The 18105-nt window shown below is 38.2% G+C and overlaps 1 long non-coding RNA gene across 1 annotated transcript in view; it reads right to left on the bottom strand.

The window, feature by feature from the left end:
• The window catches only part of LOC120608711 (uncharacterized), a 472227-nt gene that overhangs the window by 284392 nt on the left and 169730 nt on the right, over window positions 1-18105 (bottom strand). The gene's annotated exons all lie outside the window — the stretch shown is intronic.

The raw sequence follows: 18105 nt of genomic DNA, 5'->3' as shown, positions 1-18105 counted from the left end.
ACTTAATTATATCTGCAATGATCCCATTATCAAATAAAGTTACATTCTAAAGTACCAGGTATTACTTCGACGTATCTTTTTTGAAGGACACAACTCAATTCACGACAGGGTGGATACCTGATACCATAAACAGAACAATTACATTACTCCAGATTCCCTAGCGTCCCCAAAAGATAGTCTCTCACATAAAGCACTGTCCTCAGACCAGTTTGAGTTCACACAGGTTAACTTGTTACTCCCCAGGCCGATGATGCAAGTGGTAGGAAAAGTTCAGATTTTGGAGTCAGAACAACCTGCATTCTAATGCCAGATCCAACATTTTCCATACCAGGGATTTGAGGCAAGATGGTTCACTTCTCTGAGCCTCAGTTTCCTCGTCCTTGAAATGTGGATAGTAATTAATTGCAGCAGACTTCATAGGTGCCCCACTAATCTTCCCTCGAACCTTCTACCTGCCAGCCTCTGCACCTAAAGATTTCCCTGTACACAGGAGCCTGCCCTGCTTGTCCATGGTGGGCCACAAGCACTGCAGAATTAACATGCCCCAGAGTATAGCCCTCAGCCAATGAGCATTAGGAGCCGGTGTGGAAAATAACTTACAGCTCCCTTACACCTTGGTTGGGACAGCGCCAGGTGCTTGTTTCACACTGGCAGCCAGAGTTGCCCCAGAAGATTAAGCCCCAGTTAACCATGGTGTTAACTTGCTCGATAGTACGCCTTTAACTGGCCTCCTTCCTTTCCCTGCTCACTTCTCTACTCCTTCACTAGGGTCTCCTGGGATCACCTCCCAAATAAACTACTTGCATTTGAATCTTGTCTTAGTGCCTGCTTCTAGGAAAACCGAACTATGACAATGGAATTTGCCTTGAAGAATTATTTTGAGTGTAAGAAATCATATAGGTAAAGAACTTGGTATGCAGTAGGTACCCAATAATTGATGGCTATTAAATATTTAAGAGGGATCATAATCTTTATGAAGGGCAATGATGCAACAAGCTATTGCTTACTAGAAATACTGTTTTTGTTTATACAAGAATATAATTAAACTCCTTTCCAAAAAGGGAAAAGTTAAAGGGAATTTTTCTTCCAGGAAAAAATAGGAAAAGGAAAAAAAAAAAAGAAGGAGGAGGAGGAGGGGAAGAGGAGGAAGAGGAGGAGGAGGAGGAGAAGAGGAGGAGGAGTGAAGAAAGGAAGGGAGAAAACAAAGGAAAGGGAAGGGAAGGAAAGGAGGCAAAGGGATAGGGAGAGCAGGGAAGAGAGGAATGGGAAGAGAAGGGAAGAAAAAGAAGAAAATTTCTTTTACTTTGTTCAAATTCCAATTCCATTACTTACTACGAGTGTGGTCTTGGACAAGTTTCTGAAGCTAATATTAACTACAATGGAAAGCTATAAGTGGTGGAGCTGTGAATCCTTGGGAAACACACATAATATCTCTAAACCTCAATATCTTCATCTGACTTGTTCAAGGTTACACAGGTATTATGGGATGGAGCCAGCAGCTGAACCTAGGCAGTCTGACTCTAAAACCCACACATCTAACCACTACATTATATTCTTTCCCTCATATGAAGCACATTTAATCACCCAGCTGGGACCTGCATTTAAATCATTCAAACATGAAATTTTTAAGGAATAAGATGCCTTTGCATTGAAGTTAATGTACTTTCTGAGGTTTCTATAGCAACAAAAATCTAAAATCACCTCTGGTGGTATTACTTACAAAAGAAGAGAGACATTCCTGCTGACCCTTTATCAAAGAATTTGTTTTTTCAGGACAGGTCTAGCCACATGGAAGAGAATTGTGCAATGGATTCTCAAAGATGTGATTGCTCCACTTGACTACATTAATACAATCAACAAATATTTTTGAACGCTTATTATGTGCTAGACTAAAGACATTAAAATATTGTTGTTTCTTTTCTCAAAGAGCTCACAGTCCAGGAGAAAAGACAAATGTATTACAAATACCAAGGCATCATGCGACCTGATTAGGGATATAGGAGAGCCAAGCACAAAATGCAGTGGGAGAGAAGAAAGCTAAAAACGTAACTGGCTGGAGAATCGAAGCAAACTTCCCAACGAGGTAAAAATTGAGTAGCTATTCTCCAGATGGAGGGCAAACCAATCATTACCAAATACCTTATTGTTTTCCCTCCTTCCCTATCTCACATTCCCCAATCCCTCATTTGAGTTTCCCGCGGTCACCTCCCAAATAAACTACCTATACTGAAGGGCTTGTTTCAGAGTCTGCTTTTAAAGGGAACTCAAATTAAGATGACATCAATCAGGCTGATTGATTCAGTTCCTTGGGGACATAATTTACAGTTAACTCAAGTTGATGAGCCCTTCAGCATCCATTAAAACCAGTTCATGTGCATTACAGGACTCACGGTGGAAATCCCCAGCAGAGCGAATGGCCCAATATTGATCCCTGATCACAACCCTCCTTCTTCTAGGGGCCAAACTTGACTATGAATTCTTAGTGACCGAGTGGCAAAGCTCAAGAGCACATCCCCTACATTCCTGAGCATTTCTCTGTGAAGAGCCATGGGATGCATTCCTTCACCATCACAGACTGAGGTCACTGTGGTCTCTGCTATCATCCCAGGATGCTCCAGGAACAGCCATTAGGAATGTTCTGTGGACATGAGGCAGGAAGCACTGCTCACCACACCTCCGTGCCCTCCACCTGTGAGTCACTGCTCCAAAGCAGTGTGAGGAAAAGTTTTGCTTCTTATTAATGAGTGAGATACTTTCCTATTTGGGTCATAAGATCCATGATGCTGATTATGACTTCTTTTTCACTCTCGTCACCATGAAAGCTTGTGCAAATAAAAAGTTCACCTACAGTCAAAATTCTTTAACTCTCAAAGTAAATCAGCTTGTGTTCTTTCTGTCATCAACCTTCACATTTTACTTCTTTTTATTTTTCGGTCCTCCTCATTCTGATCCTTTATTCCTATTTTATAATGTTTGATTACAAGTGACCTTATAATCAACTGCCTAAAATCTCTTGTGAAATTCAGTCAAAAAACATTTGAGTGCCTATAAATGTCAACACTATAGTCAACAAGAGGAAAAGGACAGTGAGCAAGACAGGCAGGACCCTAGCACCACCGAGCTTACTTTCAGGAGGAATGAGGTGAAATACAAATAAATATATTATGATATGGTAAATTCTGTGTAGAACAGAATTTGTCCACCAAATGGACACCTTTTCTTCTACCAGAAAAAAACTACTATTTTCATTTTTGTCTTTATTATGATGACACTTGGACAATGTGTAATGCTCAGTTCTATAATTCCTCTCAGAATTCTAATACAAGTACCTCTTCATTTTTTCCCAAATTATTTCTGATATTTTTCTAGGTTCCTATTTGTGGTTTAATCTTGTTCATCATAAATTATTTTCTGCAAGAGTCAGAATACACATCTTAATCAATTAGTCCTTTACCTGAAGCCCTGAAATGTATAATGTTTTTCTTATAAATCAATTCAATTTAGTAACAAGTTCTGATAACCTGCAAACCAGTGTCCGGGTTATCGATGATTTAATGCTGACTTGAATCACCCCAAGTGGTAATGGCAGGCACATAAGATGGTAGCATCTCTTTCTTTCCCAATATCTGCAAAGTAAGTATCTCTTTAGAGAGAGCAATTAATCCAAGTCTGGAACCCATACCTTGAGTAGACTCAGGTAATTAGAGAAAGAATAGCCGGAGTGGTGAAAACCCTCAAAACAATGCCTTGAAGGAAATGATGAAACAAGTTGGAGAAATTTATCTTGGAGAAGAAAACACTCAACACATAAGTCCTGTCTTTTTAATATTTGAAGAGGGCAACCGATTTGTTATACATGGCTATAGGGGACCAAAGTTTTAATAGTGAATGGAAGCTTCAACTATGAATAAGAAAGAACTTTCTAATAGATGAGTATCATGGAACCTCTCAAACTGTGAATTGCTGCTCCCTACAAGTTAGACTGGCTCCTGATGCTGGCTTTTTGTTCCTTGCAACAAGATCCAGGAAACAACTGTTTTATTTTCCTCTTTAAATCTGCTTTTGTAGGTAGTAAGCTCCTCATCACTGAAAGTAATCAAGCAAAAATTAGATATGCACTTGGTAGGGATGTTGCTGAAAAAAGTTGTCTTTCCAAAGTTTCTCTCAAAACTCTCAATCTGAAAATACGAATGTCAAGAGGAGGGGAGCAAGTCATTCTTCGTCTTTGATTAGAGCAAAGACGTGTTGCCTCTGCTCTCACACTCTGCAGAAGCCTTCCCCATCTTTGTAAGCACATTCCTCTCATCCCCTATTACAACACATTTCTCACACAAGGTAGAACAGATGCTGGGGTAACACCAGCTAAAAATAAAAGCAAGAGAAAAAAAAAAACTATTTTACAATAAATACCTCAGCAAAAATTTTATATCCTGAATGGATTCGGCAGCAAAGGAACAGCTGCTGGATCTTCTGCGGTTCTTCCTTTTCTCATTTTTATAACCTGATTAATATGCCAATCAGATTTTTGTAATCAGGAGCAGGGGACATTAACCTCAGAAAGTGAATAAAATGTATCTCATCTGAATAAAGAAGGATGTATTTTATAAATTGGTCTCTTTGCTCTTTTTTATTTCTAATTACACTGAGATTCCAGTCTGTGAAAAAAGACCAAAGATCCCAGCCCCGCAGACCCTTGCAGTAGCTCTCCGGTATTCTCATTCTTGCTCCAACTGGCCAGATAGCAGCATTTCAAGGACCTCCACTGTGCTAGGGGACAGTGATACCCACTGAAACTGTCCCAAAGACCACAGCCCTGAAATGGGTCTTGACGTTCTCTGACTTTCCCTAGCCATTCGAACCAGAGACTGATATATTGGAAAGGCTGACCCTGAGTGACCACACCAATTTCTGAACATTAATGAGGTAGGCCATCATTTGGAGGCCTTAAGGCATTCACACCCAAGCAGTGATTAAGTGCTGTTAGGCACTCTGAGAAATACAAAGATCAATAAGTTGTAGCAGCTACTCTCAAAAAGCTTATAATCTAGAGGAGAGGATACGTTACACACACAACTAAGGAAAAAAGACAAAATGAAAATAGGTAAGGAACACAGAGCACCACAGAGAAAATGAATAGGAGCTCATAGTAAGAAATAATACTTTTAGAATGGAGAGAGAGGAGAGATACATTTAAAAAGGGGGAGGTGCATTCTGGAAGAAGGTGCCATTGGGTCAGGTCTTGGAAAATGCGTAAGATTTGGATAAGCAAAAATAAGAGGAATGTGGTGGTAAAGAGTGATGGAAAAGGAAGGACCAAATGAAGGTGAAATATTGAACAAAAACAAGGCTAGAGAAACAAAGAGCATATGCTCTGATGGTCAAGAAAAACCAGAGTAACTAAAGCATAGAGTAGAGAAGAGAGAGACAAGGGAGGCTGGAGGAAGAGAATACAACAGAACTTGCAACATTTACATTCTACGATTCCACGGCTGAGTGTTAAACCCACAGTCATTACTCTACCCAGTTGGCTAATCAATGTCATTCATTCCTGAATAGCGCTCCGACCCTGCCCCACTAAAGAAGCGAGGTGTTCCTAAGATAGTTTCTAGACTACAGATCCTGCACATATTGATCCATTTAAACCTCTGGTATACAGAATCTGTAGTTTCCTTTGAAATAGTTGAGCAAATAAATATGTGTGTATGTGCCTATGACAGGAGTATGTATGTGTAAAGCATATTTGGCCAAATGTTGACAGTTGTTGGATCTAGGTGATAGATATATGGGTGTTCATTGCTCTCTTCTTGTTCCTCGTAATTATGAAAAGGTTTTTAAAATAAAGTTTTTTTAAAAGCTTAAAAAAAATAAATACTTAACTCCCAAGTTACTGGCATAAGAATCATCAGAGGACACATTTTCAGCAGTGCCTGGCCAGGTTCTCCCAAGCCCGATTTTGTGTATAAACCAGCCTGAGTCCACACCGTGCTCAGATCGGGGCTTGCTGGGATCCCTGGTCACGGCTCTGTGACGCCCACCGTGTGATTGCCGAGTTAATAGGCAACAAACTATAATCGTGTGGGAAGCGAAAAGAGCAGAGCGGCTTGCCATTTGTTCATTTTCACAAGTTGTAGGCGCTTTCAATGGCAAAAATATTCATGGGGTTAAGAATCAGCTTGTTTGGTAAACTGCAATTAGCTTGAACTGGGTCTCCTCAGCTTCTGGAAAAGGGATAAATATAGATGTCGATATTTTCTGTCCAAAGACAGAGCCCTGAGCTTCTATTTTAGAATCTGGGGGTGGGGGGAGGGGATGGGGGGGAGGCTTTGTAAGGGCCACCCCAGCCAGGAAGGGAGCTCAGGCTCCAGGTCCACCCTGAAGACAGCAGGGAAAAGCTGCTTGCTGAGTGCGCTCGCTTAAGAGTCCAGAGCTCAGAAATGTGCCCGGGACAAGCCCTGAAGGAACTCTGCTAGAGGCAGAAAGCAGAGAGCTTTAAGTACGGGCTCTGGGAAACAGACAGCTTGGGTTTGATCCCAGCTCTGCTGCTCGCTAGCTGCATAACTCTAGCTGAACACAGCTTAATCTGACCTGATCTCAGCTTCCTCATGTGTAAAATGGGAATGGGATCTGTCACAAAGTGGACAGTATATAGGCATTAGCTGTTGTTACTCTTTCGTCTCTCAAAATTTAAAAGAGACATTCATGTGAATATATTGTACAGGCCTTACTTGAGTTTTACCAGGTTTTCAACCACTGTTCTTTTTTTTTTTTTTTTTTCTGGTTCAGGATCTAATTCAGGATCCTACACTACATTAAGTCATCATGTCACCCTAGACTCCTCCAATCTGGACACCTCCTCAGTGCTGGTTTTTCATAACGTTGGCACTTTTAAAGAGGACTGGCCAGTCATTTTGGAGAATGTCTCTCACTCTGTTTGTTCCATGCTTTTGGTGATTAAATTGGTTTTACAAATTTGGTGCAAGAATAGTACAGCAGTAATGCTGTACCCTTCTCGGTGCATTATATCAGGCCGAACATGACTTGAATATGTCTTATCACAGGTGGTGATACTAGGTTATTACTAGGTTAACATGCTGTCTGCCAAGTTTCTCCATTTAGAAAGCTGCTGTGTAACTACTATTTCATAGGGAAATACTTTGAGACCATGCAAACGTCTCATTTCTCATTTTGCCCACTACATCTAATATCTATTAATGATTCTTCCACAATTATCAGTGTGGTGTTTGCCTAAGAATGATCTTCTGTTTCCATCATTTTTACTAGATTTATTAATTAGAATTCTACTTTGAGAAAGAGCTGTACTTTTGTATCCATTTATTCAATTATTTACATAAATAAGACTCATTTATTTTATCCTATGGGTTAAATCCATTGCTTTCTTTGTTGTTGTTACTGTTAGTGCTGTTGCTCAAACCATCTAAGTTTTGGGCATTAGGATCTAGTTCAAGTTGGTTCCATGTCTCTTCGATAACTGTATTATGACTACTAGGTCAGATGTTAAAATTAGAGAAAACAATGAGGGGTATACACGAACTCTCTATGCTATTTTTTGCAACTTTCCTGTAAGTCTAAAATTGTCTCAAAATAAAAAAAAAAGATTTTAAAAAGTTAAACAGGACTTGAAGAGAGCATGAAGATAGCTTCTGGAACACTGGTAATATTCTATTTTTATCTGAGTGTTGGCCGCATGGGTGTATTCAGTTTGTGAAAAATTAATCAAGTTGTACATTTATGATTTGTACCTTTCTCTGTGTGTGTGTTTTGCTTTAGCAAAAAAAAAAAGTTTTTTAAAGGAGGTAATAGAGCTTTAAAAATATTGTTCAAGGATAATTTCTCTGTAAAATCTATGGTCACAGAAAATAACAGGCAAGGATTCCTGCAGAAGGAATGCTATTAAGTTCCAAACCATCCTCGACAACCGTTGGAGAAATCTCTAGTCAGGAGCAGCTGAGATCAGTGTTTCCATATGGGTGTTACTCAGATCCCCTCTGCTGTGACTGTGTTCTGAGTCATCTTCTGAGTCACATGCATTTTCCAAGGTAATCCATGTTGGTTCTATTCAGGTAATCACTTCTTTGGACCAGAACCAAAATATTATCCAGTCTCAGTCCCTCCATCTACAATTCCCTGATGCTCCATCTGTAGGCTATACAGTCTGCTTTGCACTACATTATTTTCAGAAAATTTGTATCAGTTGCTCTAGTTATGGACATTATTTATTGATAATGTCATCAATTGCTCCTTCGTGTTGCCACAGCCCTTTGTATTTGCCTCTATTAGAACATGTATTGTATTGTTTCTATAGATTATAAACTCCTTAAAAGAAAAAAAAATTAGTCTTCCCCATGTCATTGTCTCCACTGCCACATCAGGACCTCTCCCTGGAGCACTCAATTTCATCAGAGTAGGCAAACAAGAGGGCCAGAGAGAGAGTGTGTTAACAAAATGAAAGTCACAATCTTTTATACCTAATATTGAAAGTGATATACTGTCATTTTTTGTGATAGTCTATTGATTAGAAATAAGTCACTGGAACTAGCCTATATTCAAGGAAAGGGGATTAAATGGCTGCATGAGTATTAGGACGCAAGGATCATAGGGGACCATGTCAGAAGATGCCTACCACAAATGAGATTAAGAGAAGATGATAAAGTATAGGTAGCCTTAGAAATCTTCTCTAGAAACTGTTGGTTGCTCTGCTTCTTTGTTTATATTGTCATCTACATGCACACAAATATGGTTTATTGTTTATTTCTGATAGAAGTAGCTAAGAAGTGTTTTGAGAGTTCAGGATGATGGCAAGCCATATAATAAATTTCTCAAAAATTATTTCTTGAATTCCCTTCTTGTTATATGACACTGTCACTCAGTTGCCCATGTTTCATCTATTCATTATTAATAATCATGTCAATGAAGATAATAGTATAATAGGTTATAACTCGAATTCATAATCTATGTGTTTTAGCATAGTTTCTCTGCTCTTCTGCTCCCTCTCTCATAGCTGAGGGCCATTTTCTCCCCTACTCTGCCCTCCCCAAAGCACAAATAAAGGTGTGAAGAAACCCCTTGATCTAAATACAAGGCAGAAATTTTGTACACATGCATGTATACTTCCAAAGACTGTATTTTCCTAAGAAATGGAGAAAAAGGGATAAGAAGTCAGAGGAGAGACTAAAACTAAAAAGGAAGAAAGAGAGACAGTTAAATATCGAGGAGAAAAGGACCTGTCAACTTGAGAGCCAGCTGAGACTTAGCACTGATTTCAAGTATGGACACCCCAGTGTCCATTATCCAAGATATCTGACTAGATAGTGGCCTCCATTCTACCTCAGACACCCTGTGCAGGAGAAATAGGACTTGAAAGAAAAGCCTTGCTCCTTGAACAAAGTAGAACCTAACCAAACCAGTTGAGAGTTTACCCCTACGAGCTGAGATATCAGTGAAAGCATTACCTGTTTTTTATCATTGGAGCACCACCAATAGTAGTAACTATCATTTTCAAATAATTTTCTTACTTGTGTTATCTGGATAGGATTATCTCTTGTTCATATAAAGTTGGGTCGATGGCCTTCCTGCATCCTGTAGCTATGCCATCTGAAACACCTGGCATCCAAGGTCAGCACAGTAGGAGAAAAGAGCGATAGAGAGGTATATTGATCCTTAATGGTCTTGACCCAGCCAAAAAACAACATTAATTCTGTTCACATTTCATTGGCCAGAATTAGCCTCATGGTCAAACCTATCTGCAAGAGGGCTATTAGATTATAGGTAAGAACATAATTACTTGGTGAGCATTAACCCCTCATCCCATATGATCCTTGGGGCATCAGTGAGCCTCTGAGAGTTCAAACAACATACCCAAGATCATACATTAATGAGTGAATATCCTTAATTATTTTTCTATGTTCTCCATTTATTTATATCCCAAATTCCTTTTGACTCAAATTACCTTCTTTTTGTCTTACTAATCTCACCATTCAGAAAACCAAAATGCTGGTCAACACCACAGGTAATGTCATTCTTACACAAGCTCGCACATGCAGTTGTTAGAAACCATTCTTGGGAGCCTAAGAAAGTCATACTATCTTCTAAATATGGTACCATTTATTTGTGGATAGTAAAGGGTATTCATAACTGAAGACCCTAGTCTGTGTAAGAAATAAAAATATCCAAGATTTCAAAGGGAAAGAAACATTTTTTTTCATGAAAAATGTTTAAAAATTTTTTCCTGGCCTATCAATCACAATGACATGGGCATTAATTATTCAAAAAGAATTTTTTTTCTGCAATTAAAGATTTGGATCTTTCTTCACAAGGTAAAAGTTTTGAGTCATTCACTTTGTTGAGTCAAATTTTCTCTGACCTTAGAATTTAACACTCCATGAGATAAATTGGGGCCCATGTCTCAGAATAGGAAGGCTCTCTCAATCTATTTTCCCGAAAGACCATCCTAAACCACAAATCAGGTCATGTCTCTCCTCTGGTTAAAAATGTCTTTGGCTTCCTTGCTGAACACTTTTGGTTGACTATTCAATCTCCATTCTTTCTACTTTTTCCTGGATAATCAAATCCAGATTTTATTCAAGCATTAGACAGATTTGATGTGTTCAGGAAAAGCACATCCTTCTCAAATTCCAGGACATGATTCGAAATACTCTATGTCAATCATTCTCATTTCAGAAGCTTACTTTTCTAAATTCACTACACCCAACTAGGGGTGACATGTGACATACCTTTTGTCAGGAAGATATATGGGGAAGTCTTCTAGAAAATTTCTATGAAAATGGGTACAAACTCAAAAGGAAAGGTTTCTAGCACTAACACTTTTCTTTTCTTCCTACCTTGAAAGTAGTTCTGTAAGAGGTGATATTTAAACCTGCATTAACCATACTAAATCTGTGGCAGAGATTTCCAACCTATGTCCTCTTTCACCTAGGCTCAATGCAGTTAGGTATAATTGAGTTTGAATCAAAAGAATATGGGGATAAAATACTGTACAATGCTTCTAGGGTAAGCACATCAAAAGCTCTCATGCATGATCCTCCATACTCTTTCTCCTCCCAGCTTGAAGCAAACCAGTACATTAGTCTTGAAAGATATAGTGAAGCTGGTGGAGAAGAGATGAAAACCACTTGAAGAAAAACCACCTGTGTATTAGGAAACCTGTTTTGGATTTTATACAAGGGAGATATAAACCTTTCTTGTATTAAGCCATTTACAGTTGGGAGAGTTGTCTTTTACAGAAGCTAACATTATGTTAACTATACTATAAGGCAAAAAAAACCTAAGAATGGAAAGTCAACAAGATAAAGATGGAAGAGAAAGAATGGGAAAATCCTGAATCATTGAAGACATTGTTGAGATGCTGCACCCAACTAGAATGATCTCTAGGGTTCTGGCTCTTCAAAACAATTAATTTCTTTATTACTTAAGCCACTGTCCATAGGATAGTCCACTTGTGGACTAAAACGTTCCAAGTTGATCAACTACAAGTACCCATAGGAAAAAATGTGTGTGTGTGTGTGTGTGTGTGTGTGTGTATGCTTTCAATTCGTTATCGATCTAACCCCAATCTACTCTTTCAGCCTAACCTTCAACCACTACTTACATCTCATGAACCTATATCTCATAATAAAGTAAAATCTGTTCCCTGATTTTCCATAGACCATCATGCTTCTTTGAGAATGCATATGTTCATCTCTCTCCCAGGATTGTTCTTCCTTCCCTCTCCACTGAAGTCTTCCTTAAAGATCTCAAATCAAATGGCACCTCATCCTGCATTTTCCCCTGACACCAGCATGCAGAATTAACTTGTTCCTTCAACTATATTCCAAAGAGCCTTGGGAAAATCTCTAATACAGTGCTTACTTGCTTATTTGCCTGCCGGTTTACTTGCCGGCTTCCCTCACTAGACCAAAAGCTTCTTAAGAGTAGAGACTATAATTCTTTTACTTCTGCTTACCCAGCACCTAGCACAGTCTCCATGAAGGATTCTTGATTAAAACTTAAAGAATCATCAAGTGCTGAATTGTTTTTTTTTTTCCAGAATTGACAAGATCATCCAAGATTTATCTGTCTATCCCCCTCATTTCATAGATGAAAAAAATAATAAAACACTGAAATAATCAAGAATTTAGTATTAGAACTGGTGCAGAACATAAACCTTCTGAATTTCAGGCCACTAAAAGTTTTTCCATTTCTTCGTTTCTAGGCTGAAGCCATTTTTCAGTGTGACCGCTTTATTCAACTCTGGCGACATGACCTTCCCCCGGCTCTAGCTTTACTAGTCATAGAAATAATTTTCCATAAATCCTAGTTTGAACACAAAGAAGAAGAGAGAAATGTCAGAAAGCAAAAAAGAATACATCCTAGCTTGGAAATCAATCATCTCTAGCAAACTGCCTTACCAAACTGATCACACTAACCTAGCAAACTGCCTTACCAAAGACTTCCTGGCTTGCATTACAGGTCCTCCTCGCTGGCCCTGAAAGCCATCATTGACCTTCAACCAGAATGGATAAGACTTGATACCCTGCATGGCCCTGACTGGTCAAACTTCCCTCCCGGAGGACAGTGAGCTCTGCCCTCTGATCTATCAACCACTTAAAAGAACCGCAGAAACATAGTGATGACACATATTGACATATTGTGCCTGGAGACTCCTGCCATTGTGCCCACACCAGGCTGGAGCCCTTGGATACTGAGCTCAGCCTGGATACTCTTTTACCTCTCTGACTGGCCTGAGAACTCGCAGCATGCCGAGTTCATCCAAGATGAGGCAGGAAAAAGGAGTGGTGGTGGCTTTCTGGAAAAGCTTTGTCCAGGACTGATATTCATTCACACATTCAACAAAAATTTATATCTCAACATAATCATTAGGGAAGTGCAAGTCAAAATCACAGTGAGATATCAACTCACATCCAACAGAATGGCCATAATCAAAATAAAAGAAAATAAGTCTTGGCAAGGATAAGGAGAACATATAATGGTGCAGTCATTACAGAAAACAGTATGAAGGTTTCTCAGACTTTTAAATATAGAATTACCATATGATCCATCAATCCCACTTCTGGTTGTATATCCGAAATCATTTAAAGCAGAATCTCAAAGATATATTTGTACGCCCATATTTATCGTAGCATTATTCACAATAATCAAGAGTAGGAAGCAACCCAAATGTCAATTAACAGATGAATATACAAAGAAATGTGGCATATACATACAATGAAACATTATGCAGCCTTTAAAAATAAGTAAATCCTATCGCATGCTACAACATGGATGAACCCCAAAGACATTACGCTAAGTGAAGTAAGCCAGTCACAAAGGGACCAATACTGTATTTCACTCATAGAAACAATTTTATTTGTTCATTGCTGGTACATAAGAAAGCAATTGACCTTTGTATATTAACCTTGTATGCTGCATTCATTAGTTCTAGAAACACAATATCATTTATATTAGTACCCCTAAAAATGAAATACTAAGGTAACAAATCTAACAAAATATGTACAAAATCAATATGAGGAAAAACTACAAAACGCTGATGAATGAAATCAAAGAAGAATTAAGTGGAGAGATATTTCATGTTCATGAATAGGAAAATTCAATATTGTCAAGATGTCAGTTCTTTTTAACTGTATCTATAGACTCAATGCAATCTCAATCAAAATCTCAGATATTTTGTAGATGTTAACAAACTGATCCTAAAGTTTATAGAGAGAGGCAAAAGACTCAGAACAGCCAACACAATATTGACCGAGAAGAACAAAGTTGGAGAACTGACACTATACAATGTCAACACTTACTAGTCATGCTACAATAATCAAGAAAGTGCGGTACTGGTGAAATAATATGCAAATAGAGCAATGGAACAGAATAGAGCATCCAGGAATAGACTTACATAAATTTAGTCTACTGATCTTTGACAAAGTAGCTAAGGCATTATAATGGAGAAAAGATAGTCTTCTTAACAAATTGTGCTAGAATAACTAGATATCCACATGCAAAAAAAAAAAAATGAATCTAGACACAAATCTTATACTCTTCACAAAAACTAACTCAAAATGGATCACAGACTTAAATGTAAAATGCAAAACTATAAAACCCCTAGAAAGTAACATAGAAGAAAACCTAGATTACCTTGGATATGGTGACGACTTTTTAAATACAATACCAAAGGCACAACTCATGAAAAAAATACTTAATAAGCTGGACTTCATTAAAATAAAAAACTTCCATTCTGCAAAAGACAATGTCAAGAAAATGAGAAGACAAGCTATAGACTGGGAGAAAATGTTTGTAAAAGACACATTTGATAAAAGACTGTTATCCAAAATATATGAAGAACTCTTAAAATTCAACAATAAGAAAACAAACAATCCACTATAAAAAAACATGGGCCAAAGAGTTTAACAGACATCTCACCAAAGAATATATACAAATAGCAAATAAGCATCATGTCATCAATTAAATGCAAATTAAAACAATGAGATACCAGTTAGAATGGTCAGAATCCAAAACACTGACAACACCAAATGCTGTCAAGGAGATGAAGCAACAGAAACTCTTTCATTCATTGCTGGTAGGAATGCAAAATGGTTCGGCCACTTTAGAAGACAGTGTGGCAGTTTCTTACAAAACTAAATATACTCTTACCATACAATCTAGCAATTGCACTACTCGCTGTTTACCCAAAGGAGGTGAAACTTTATGTCCACACAAAAACCTGAACAGGGATATTTATAGCAACTTGATTCATAATTGCCAAAACTTGGAAGCCACCAAGATGTCTTTCAGTAGGTAAATGGATAAACTGTGGACATCCAAACAATATTATTCAGCACTAAAAAGAAATGAGATATCCAACCATGAAAAGATATGAATGAAAATTAAATGCATGTTACTAAGTGAAAGAAGCCAATCTGAAAAGGCTACATACTGTATGATTCCAACTATATGACATTCTGGAAAAGGCAAAATTACGGGAACAGTAAAAAGATCACTAGTTGCCAGCGATGTGGGGGGTCTGGAGGAGGGATGAATAGGTGGAACACAGAGGATTTTTAGGGCAGTGAAAACACTCTGTATGATACTGTAATGATGGATACATGTCATTATTTTTCCAAATCCATACAACGTACAATGCCAATAGTTAAACTTAAGGCAAACCATAGACTGTGAGTGATGATGATGTGTCAAGGTCGGTTCATCAGTTATAACAATGTACCACTTTAGTGGGTGATACTCATAATGGGGAAGCTATGCTTGTGTAGGTATTTGGGAAATCTTTGAACTTTCCTTTCAATTTTGTGGTGAACCTAAAAGTGCTCTTAAAAAATAGAGCCTTAACATGGATGGACCTCGAGATAATCATGCTAAGCGAAATAAGCCAGACAGAAAAAGTTGAAAATCACATGATATCACTTACATGTAGGATATAAACCTAAAAGCAACAAATGAACAGGACAAACAGAGACTCATGGGAATGGACTAGTGGTTACCAGAAGCTAGTGGGGAGGGGGGAGGTAAACGGGGTAAAAGGGGTCAAATATGTGGTGACAAAAAGAAATATAACTATGGGAGGTGAACACACAATGTAAATATGTATGCCTTACTGTTAAAATGTACAGCTGAAACTTATTGGATTTTGTTAACCAATGTCAACATAAAAGATTCTTTTCAATAAATAAAAAATAAAATAAAATAATAAAAAACAAAAAAAATATTTTTTTTAAATTTAAACCTAAAATAAGGTAGAGCCTTAAAAAATTGAGAGGGGTAATATTAAGAATTATGTGGCAGAGGTTCTTGGAGGACCCAATTAATACAATGACTTTTTAACCTTAGACCGTACAAGACAGAAAAGAGGACAAACAAAATTGCAACCGTCATTGAAATTAATTCAGCTATCTTCCTTTGGAAGAAAAAAAACTGCAAAGGAAACAGCTCATTTGTCGTAGAAGTGAAGAGGACACTGGCCAAACAAATCGGGGGTTGGAGCCGGGGTCCACACAGACAAGAGGTAAGATGGGTCCTGGAGAAGGAACCGCTCCATTTGCAAGACTCATTGACTACAGGGAAATCTCAATAAGGTCGAGAGGCCCAAGATAGGAATTGTGGTATATCTCCAAGGCTCTCATGGTTATCAGGAAAAAGGACAGAGTTCCTGGTTGCAGAGCAGGGAAGCAGAGAGTCTGTATGGAATCCTAACTTCTGTAAGAAGTCTGCAGACTTAGCATTCCATATAAAAGATATATAATATTTTACATTTATTAAAGTCTTGAGATTCTTGCAAGGGTGCTTTATCCATATCTCAGATAATCATGGGAGAGCTAGAAAAAATACATGCCACCCAAAAATATCCCATAAAAATACTTATTTGGGTGAATTCGTTAAAAATATGAATGACCGTGCATGCTACATAGTAATAAAAGATTTATATATAGGAATTGCCAGTTTAAAATGATCTTTATTTATCTGATGTAATGCAATCCTTAAAACAGTCTTGTGTGGAAGGTAGGGCAGATATCACTCATATCCTCATTTTATAAGTGAGGAAATTAAGGCTTAAGAAAGTTAAAAGACTCATTCAAGGTTGCTTGCTAAGTGACAGAACTGGGACCAAAACTCAGGGCTGGTGCTGCCTCTGCTGAGGAAGGCATGGAAGGGAGGATAATGACTTCTAATTGAAATGTCTACCAGGAGTGTGATGAGCTAGTATGGGTAACGGCTGCCCCGGCACGGGCTGGGCCGGCATCAGGCCAAGAGCAGCCTGTTTCCCAAGCATTCCTTCACTTGTTCAAGAGATCATGAAAATTAAATTGGGCTATAACCAGGCCTTAATTCCCCACCCTTGATGTGAGGAGCCATATTTGTCTCATTAGCCTAGGTCATAAACTCCAGCAGGAGGGAGAAAAGGAGGTGGAGGAGAAAAGTGAAAGAGGGAAAAGGAGACAACTGTGTGAAGAGAAAGCAAGGGGGAAGCAGGTGAGAGGTCCGTGAAGGACAAGTACACCACCCTGGATGAGGAGCAATGCCCTCCCCCACATAATCATAACTACATGTTAAGCTTACGTGGCTCTTCACAGGTTTTCCAATCACGTGTGCTCTTTTGATCTTCATTATCTTTCTGGGAGGCAAACAAGGCAGAGGACCAGGGAAGGGATGAGGCTCTAAAAAATCGAGGGACCTGTCCATTTGGCAGTCCAGGGCCAGGAAAACCTGTATTTTTTTTTTTTTTTTTTTGACCCATACTTTGTAAACAGCTGGCCATTGTCAAAATCCCCTTGAGTCATCAAGGAAAGAGGGTAGAGCTCCAATATTCTGTTGATCATATCATGATGCCTCTCTTGAACCTTTCGAAATACAGAAATATAGTGAATGAAAACTTTTATTTCTACATAGCACTAGGAGGTTGAGGATGAAAGTTCTACTACCAAATATTTTAAAATCCAATGACTTGTCTCATTTCTTCAGCTATACTGGAATATGAATTAATCATCTTATTGATTAAGCTAGTGGGCTGAGAGTAGAAACTTAGAATTATTTTAGTTTACAGAGATCTGTGTCATAATGATATGTATTATAGAAACTTGATCTAATTCAAGCATGAAAGTCTTAACGTCATACTACATCTCTGGGATGGTTGTCTTCCATAGAAAAGAATATAGCGATTGACTATTTTCAAAGAATAAGGTTCCTCAGAGAGCAAGAATAGGTACACTTTTGGAAAAGCAACGAGATGCTGTACAGCGATATGGGCTGTCAAATCAGAGAACTTGAGTTCAAATACAGCTTTACCACTTAGACAGTGTAACATAGATAAGACAGTAATTAAGAGTGTAGATTTGGGATTCAAATAGATCCAGGTCCAAATCCTGGCACTACTAAGTTAGCAAAGTTATATTGAAACTCGTAAAAGTTTAATTCCCACCAGTTGTAAAATGAGGACAATCATGCTTGTCTTGCTGGATTATGCTCAACAAATCATAACTGTTATTATTAAGGAATGTATATTCTTCAAAGGAAATACATTTTATGATATCCTTTGCCTAAATTGCAAACCTTGGGACTTAAATACCTCAG

The sequence above is a fragment of the Pteropus medius genome, unplaced genomic scaffold (assembly GCF_902729225.1).
Source record: "Pteropus medius unplaced genomic scaffold, Ma_sr-lr_union100, whole genome shotgun sequence".
Classification (NCBI taxonomy): domain Eukaryota; kingdom Metazoa; phylum Chordata; class Mammalia; order Chiroptera; family Pteropodidae; genus Pteropus; species Pteropus medius.
Note: the sequence above shows the minus strand (reverse complement) of the source record. Positions and strands in the feature narration are given on the sequence as shown.